Source organism: Cupressus sempervirens, chromosome 4, assembly GCF_028749045.1.
Source record: "Cupressus sempervirens isolate cs-2001-9-10 chromosome 4, ASM2874904v1, whole genome shotgun sequence".
In the NCBI taxonomy this organism is placed as follows: Eukaryota; Viridiplantae; Streptophyta; class Pinopsida; order Cupressales; family Cupressaceae; genus Cupressus; species Cupressus sempervirens.
Genome location: NC_143121.1, coordinates 886,148,526 through 886,155,281, shown reverse-complemented (window position 1 = coordinate 886,155,281; position 6,756 = coordinate 886,148,526).

Genomic DNA, 6,756 nt, shown 5'->3' with positions numbered 1-6,756 from the left:
AATAGACTTAATATTGCAGAGTCAATGGAAGGGTGTTTTACATCAATAAGTTCCTATCCCATTTAGTTAGTTAATGGTTGCTTCTATGTTTCTTTCTTTAAAATCCAAACTACAGAAAGAAAGAAAAGATGTTTCATTCTTTCGTTATGAAGATATGAATTAACTAAGGTAAGATGTGCTTTGGGAGATTCAGAAAAGGATTCATTGGAAGTTCTTCATCATTTCATTTATATTTTTGTTGATTGTTTTTGTAGTTTAGTTGATGCTGAGTATATGGATTCATAAGAATTGTGAGTTCTATTGTTTGGTTTATAGATTATAAATTTTTTTTCTTACCTAGATTAAGTCCTATTTAGGCTTAATTTGATTTGCCTCTTCTAATCTCAGGTTAGGAGCATACCCCATGTTAGTTTAGGAGAGAAACATAATTCCTTGAACATTATTCACGTAGGAAGCTGTACCTTAATTTAGAGGGAAACTAGTTATTCTCAGAAACAGTTTCCCAACTGTTGTGTAAAGTTGTTCTTCATTACAAATTGGGCAAATTAAAAGGAGAATCAGAAGAAGAACAATATGTTTACCAACAAGACCCAAGTGGAATTTCTAATAGGTTTAATTATCCCTCCATCTCTTAACTTTATCAATTCCTCTTGCATTTTACGGGCTAGAGTGGGATTGACTAGTCTTTGTTTCTACCTAAATGGTTTTACATTATCCTTCAATGGTATGACATGTTGGAAAAGATATTCTCTATAAGCCTTTAAGTCATCATATACCATGCAAAAACATGTCTATATTTTCTTAGTAAGTCAATCAAAGGCTTTCTAATTTTAGATGACAAATTCTAACCAATATAAACTTTCTTAGGGGCCTCATTAGTACCCAAATTTATCTCTTCTAATTCTTGAGGTTTATAATCTTTAGCCCTAGGCTTTACCCTATCTTGGTTATGAAACATGTTATCCAAAACAACCAAACCTTTAGGTACTTTATTAGTCTTTAATTGTATGATCTCTTGACCAAAGATTGTTTCCTTCCCCTCTATAGTTTCAACCAAATCACTACAGTCCAAATCTTGACCATGGTATTTATCTTCATTCAATAAGAAATTCATAATGTATTTGTCATCTTCAAATACTTGCCAATGTTCAATATTATCAGGTATTGAGGGTCTATTCAAGACCTCAATCTATGTAACTCCTACAAATGATACCTCCTATGGTTTAATTTCTATATTTGCAAATAAGTCAGCCATCTTATTCTAAGTTCTATCTCCTCATGAAATACCAAATACATCAAAGAATTCTATCTGATCCCAGACAGTGTTCCTATACTGTTTCAATCTTTTATTTTTAGATGCATATTTCCCCTTTATCTATGAAATAACCAATTTTGGATCACCTTTAGCATGCAACTTTTTAATTCCATGGTGGGTAGCAACTTTCAATCCTAATAGTAGGCTTCATAGTCAACTATATTTTTGGTGCATGAAAAGTTTAGGGTGAAGGACTATCTAAAAGTATTCTATTTAGGAGAAACAAAAATTACCCCTACCCCTACACCTTCTTTAGAGCTGGCCCCATCAAAGAACATAGTCCATGATATTAGTGAATCTATACAACACTCAACTTCATGCTCAATCACAGTAGACAACTTTTGAACTTCTTGGATAATTAACTCAGCTCTAAATGCATTCACACCTGTGTCTAAAAAATTGGTAGCATCTTTATCAATTTCTTCCCCCAAAATATGACTGACCCTTGGCTCTCTATCTACTTTAATAGCCTTATCTCTTATGTGAAAAGTTGCATAGGTTAGGTCACATTGTAGGCTACCTCCCATAGCAACACTCCATTTTTTAGAGAGCAACATTCCATACTGTGGGGGAATATCAACTACAAGGACTAACATGGTCAACTCTACCTCAGGGTATCCAGCTAGTTTAAATGGTAAAGCATTTATAGTACCTATAACTAGAACTTCTCTAGCATCCATACTTCTACATCTGCCTTGCTTAGTATCTACTTTCAACCCTAGAGATTCCATTACTTTGAAAGGCATGATGGTGTTAGATGCTCCTAAATCTATCATGCAATTTTTTAGGATTTTTCCTATTATAATTAGACTAAGAAAAAAGGGGTCAATATCTTCTATATATGCTACTAATGAATCATCTAAGAACATGTGGGGAATTTGAGACATAATACCACTATATTCTACTACCAATGGAGTTTGCTGAATGAAATTTTGTTCTATGTTGTTGTTAATACTTCTTATCCCTCCCAACCATAACAAGGTTTTTCTCTTATGATCTTCAATTCTAAATAGTTTAGATAAGGGTACTTTAACAATAATTTGTGACAACATGGATATCATGTCAATAGGATCAGATATAGTGGGTTTCACAATCATGCTTGGAGTAGGAACCTTCTGAACAATAGGCAATATTGTTTTCTTGATAGTATTAGATCTTGATCCCTTTTCTTGCACAACTGATTTTACTATCTGACTTGTTTAGAATTGAACTTTCTTCTTGGGTTCCCACTTCTTGATTTTGATGTCTTTAATCTTAACTATCTCTACATTAGCCTTCTTGTCTTCATCCTTCATCTTATGTGTAACATCTTTTATAAATATACCAAAAGCTTCCCAATATCATTGTTAACTATTTACTTTCTCAAATTGTAATTGCTATGTACTTGGGAGATCATCTCTATAGTGACCCTATCAATATCCTCTTTAGAAGGCATTCTTAAGTTTACATGACCAACTTTAGAAGATGTAGCACATACCTAATCTTCATCATACCCTTCATTTTTTGAGAACACTTGTTGATGGTGTACCTGATAGGCAATTTTATTATTTTCAAGATCACTTTCAGTCTGTTCCAAAGAAGAATCCACACAATCACTACATATGCTCACCATGTTACAACTTACATAATCATGGCTTTTTTCTTTTTCTTCCTCCTCATTTTTTGCACTATGATATGAAAAAAATGACTAAGAAACTGCACAATACTCTAAAGAGTGAGGTGATTGAAAACTGTTACACCATGACACATCATCATTCATATTAATAGAACTCTTTTGTAGAGGATCTGGTGTACTCTTCTCTTTCATATTTTGGGTTTGGCTAGGAATTGGTTTACCATCCTTCCATTGAGTGGTATAAGGGTAATTTTGCATTTTGGGTTGTCTATTGAAGTTGTTATTGTTCACTTGGGCTTTCTCACCAACCTTTGGCTTATATGTGTTGAAAGTAGTTGGGTTCATCTTTTTAAAAAATTTGAATACCTAACCTATTGTGGCTTCTTCAGGTTTCTTACTTGCAAGAGTTTTATCAACTTCTTTCTTATTGTTATTTTTTGGATTGAACAACTTTGGATCATCTCTCCTACTAAGCTTGCTAGATGCTTTCCTATTATTTTCAATGTTCACTACAATATTATAAGCATCCCTCAAAGTTTTAGGATATTTATCCCTCAACTGGTAAGACATCTTGCTATCAAAAGCATTAAAATATATTGTAAGACAAAGATCCTCATTCAACCTCAAACTTGGAACAATTTGCACATACCCTTTTTGAATCTTACATTGAAGTCAAAATTAGATTCATTAGGGTTCTTGATGTTATTGAAATCATTCACCATAAACCCAACGTTAGTATTATCTCCATATTGTTCTTTGAAGAATTTCTCCAAATAATTCCATGAACTAATTCTGTCATTAGGTAACCTTCTAAACCAATCCCTTGCATCCTTAGTCAATGAATGAAGAAATAACTTCATCAACACATCTTCATGTTCAACTTCAAAGTCATTTAGCATATCTATGAAAACTCTTAAGTGCTCTTCACCAGTAACAACATTTTTTCGTAAGAACTTGACAACTTCATCTCTTAAATAAAAATATATAGGATGTGGAGCACCAAGGATACTTGTAAATGACATTGATCTATATTTTTCCATGTAGATGGTTTCTTCTAAAAACTAGCAACATTTGAGGTGCTTGTTACATTGGCTTGGTTAAGAAAAACATGTTGAGATTGTTGAGGTTGGACAATAGGGGCTTGAGTACTAATGGTGGATGATGAGGTAGGGGCAGATTAAGATATTCCCTAAATTGGAATTATTGGACCAAAAGCTGGTACAAAAGTTGCAGATGGGATAGATAAATTTGGTCACAAAGCCAATACAGAATTAGACTTTATGAATTGGATTTTCCTCCTAGTTTCTGTAGCTTGGGCTTCATTCTAAACCTTTTCAAGTTCTTTTGCAAGGTCTTCTTTCTCTTTCCTAGCCTTTTCCAGATCCAGATCTAATTTTAACATTGGGGGGTTTACAAATTTATTAGTTGCTACTTGAGGCTCATTTATCTGAATTCCTATAGCTTTTCCCTTTTCCTTATCTATTTGCTTGACAGTAGGTTCTACCTAGTTACTCTAGACAGGCTTGTAGGGTTGAACCTAGGAAATAATAGGTTCTTGTTTTTGGCTTAGAAGTTTTTCTTGCTCTTGAACTTTGGCTCTCAAGCTATCTACATGTCCAAATACATCAGCATGAAGGATTGAAGTTCTTTCTTCTAACTTCTTGTTTTTTTCTTTTAAGGCAACCATCCTTCTAAGAAAATTATCTCTTTCAACAAGGGCATTTGGGGTGGCTTGTTCTCTCTCCTTTTCTAGACGAGCATGTTTAGCTTCTTCCTCAGCAACCCACTTCTTCAAAACTCATATCTTTGATCATACTTCTTTAGGATCTATAGAAGTAGCTTCTAAATTAGTAGGATCATCTAGGTCTATAAGATTAGTTTCCATGGATGGGACAGCTCTGGGATTAAAAGAATCCCCAAATGAACTCCTGAGTTCTAGTCTATGATTCATCTTAGATATTAGATTTGGCCTAGGGGATGCATTCCCTATTGGTGACATATCTTTATCTTGATATGTTCTTTAATCTAGTAATGGGGTACTGACTATTCCTCCTAAAAGCCTTGTGGTTTCTAATTTAGAGCTGAGTGAAGATGACTCTCTCCCTACCACTGGTTAGTATTGAGAATTGATTGACACAGTACCTCTTGGTTTCTAGGTGGGATTTGGTTTTTCCTTTTTCTTATTTAGGTTCTTCCTACCACCTTGAGGTAAATTAGTATACATTGGTATGTTAGGATTGGCTCTTGTGTAAGCTCTTGTGTTTTTTCTCTTGTTAGCCATGTTTATTATTTATCAAATAAGTACTAGCTTCAAAACCTTGACTGAGTTGCCACCCTATTCTAGGGAAAATATAACAATAAAAAGAGCTCTCGACTTTAAGGAAAGGACACAAGACAATATAGAAATATCTGACATACAAATGAACCAATCACTAAGATCATGAGATTGTAACTCTTGCTTAACAGATAAGACACTTAGAAGGGTTGTATATGTTGGTGTGCATTTGTGGCATTTGATTTTATTTTCCCCTTTTTCAATTTTCAAGGTTTTTCACTAAAACATGTCCACTATAACCACAAGTCGTACCAAACAATCTAAAAAACATGTACACAACAAGACCAAAGACACTACAGTACTTTTTACACTTGTGTTGACAACTCTGCAGTAAAGTCACCATTTTGTTGGTATTTTTCAAATATTGAATCAACAAAGGTTCAATACCAAGATAATAATATTCACAAATCTAAGGATTAGCTACATCCCATTAACAATTATGTTTTCATATCGTTTGGAACCAACTTCAACAAAACGGAGACTGGCTTTCTACTCTTTAGGCTCTGTAGAACCAAGGTGGGTATACTTAAGGGATGATTCAAAATAAATGCAATTGTATGAGAATTTTATTAGTTTCATTCGAATTGTCATCTTCTATCCCTAACATATATATAGCTTATCCATTTCTTGACACTTTCAAATGATACACACCCCTTATAAACATATTTTCACAATTCTTCTCCGATTTGCAAGTATTTCCAGCAATAGTAGCTAACTACAGCTTAAAAGTTACATGTAAACAAGTGCTGACCACCCTTGAAACTCTTCAAATAGTAAAATAAAGTTGATTTTGATTTTAAACTTGATGCTTACTTATGATCTACCTATCTGCAGACTGGATTAATTAGATCAGTGCCTATTCCATTAGGATTTAGAGTTTGCTCCAATTTATAGATCTAATTTGTTGCATTACAACAAATATTATTAGCAATTCTTACTGGAATTCATTCTTATATACATCATTTCTACTACCATAGCAATCCCATCAAATTCACTAAAGCCTTTACTTAATTTATTGAATTAATAGCAATAATGAATTGACATACAACCTAAGTGAAGTGCATTCAATTGGACAAGCTTTACTCACACAATATCATAATAAATAGGTAATAACAATGGAGACAAAATTCAGCAAGAACAAATATGGGAATGGTTCAATTTTTGTAGTAATTTTCCTTGAAAATTGTATATAGTTGTAATGAAACTCAAAATGACACTAGAGATAGTCACAAGGATCACGTAACATCAATGTATTCTCAAAAAATTTGCAGAGAAGATACACCATAAAGTTTGTATACATCAAACTAGACCGAACCATACTCAATATAGACTCAAATTGTATTAGAAATCAGATTGTTCTCTAGCCTTGGAATCTCACTTATATAGTGTGAGATGCAACAAGCTTCTGGCATAGAGAACTGATAGGTGTCCTTTACAAAGGGTATTTACACTTTAAAAATGGTAACAAAAGGAAAAAAAACTTTGTGTAAC